Here is a 1385-nt window from a genome sequence, read left to right as displayed (position 1 = left end):
AAACTTGAAAGGACGCCAAAAGCTAAGTATTGAGTCTAAGTGACAGAATTAATTAAATATGAGCTGGACCCTGCAAGATTGCACTTATACATCACCACATATCACATACAGCCTCGTGGTTCTTCTACTTGACCTCGTCCGTTTATGTCTTCGCTGCATATTATCCTTTCATTTTCGCCTCCTCATGCATCTTGTATTGTTCTTATGCTAGCCTATTCCCTGCCTTTTCTCCCTGGACTTTACATAGTGATTTTATTAATCCAACTCAAATATGCTCCACTTACTTGCGCCCTTAAGAGATTTCCCGCTGTGACATCCCACAAGGTCATATTCCCCGTGGAACATCAATAGTAGTAGTAGTAGTAGGGGATTTGACAGCAGGGGGTGGGCTTACCCTACAGATGCCCACTGATTTTCATGGGGAGGGACCCTGGCCTTAAGGCACTCTTCTTGGTAGGTGGGGCCCCCTGGGGACTACACATGTCCGTACACTACACTACGAATCTAGGAATGAATGTTTAAGAGCTTTATGTGTGGATATGAACCCCAATCAGTAACTCCATAATGATCAAGAACTATAGATATTGAAAATCTACTAATATCCCTCAAAAATTTGTGGACTTCAGCGTGGATACAAATTTTCATCAGAAGGTTTAACTTCGTATGAGACTGTGTTGACATCGGCAAATGTAATTGGAACTGTGTTTGTAGCTTGATAAGCACATATCCTGCCGCTAATTGTGTGAGTTCCAAGAACGGAATTGCAGAACAAAGCCAATTAAAGTTAGAATGAATAGAGAAATGAACAACATTGTTAACCAGGAGATCTCTTGACATTACAAAGGAGAGATTGTAACAAGTGATGTTGAAATCATCACAAGGAATAGGGCATCAAGGCTTTATAAAGCATATAATGCGTAGTTAAAGACAAAGTGTACCTATCAGTTGGTACGAGGCTTGGTTATGTATTGTCTTAGCACGGGAAAAAAAGCAACGCTAGCTCTCACTGGACAGCAGGGATATTGCAACGAGAGATCGTCAAGGTCTCAGTTCTGCAGATTTCATTTGACATATATTTTCTGGGAGCAAATTAAACGGGTCTCAGCGAAGATAAGGTTCACTTCATAGCCTCTTACCGTCGGTGATCGAGGGATGGCGGAGGCTTGTGCACGAACCACATTGTCTTTTTAAGCTTATTTTAGCCACGACATGAATTTTGTTATTAGCTTAAAATTGATGAGGCGCTGACGTTTAAAACACATTAATCACACTCTGATAACCACACTCTTTGCAGTGAGATCAATTAATTACTACACCCATGAAGATCACACGTTATTTCTAGCGACAGTCATCCACATACATTAAAAATAGACGTAGCAAAACAT

The sequence above is a fragment of the Penaeus monodon genome, chromosome 2 (assembly GCF_015228065.2).
Source record: "Penaeus monodon isolate SGIC_2016 chromosome 2, NSTDA_Pmon_1, whole genome shotgun sequence".
In the NCBI taxonomy this organism is placed as follows: domain Eukaryota; kingdom Metazoa; phylum Arthropoda; class Malacostraca; order Decapoda; family Penaeidae; genus Penaeus; species Penaeus monodon.
This window is presented reverse-complemented; position numbering follows the sequence as displayed.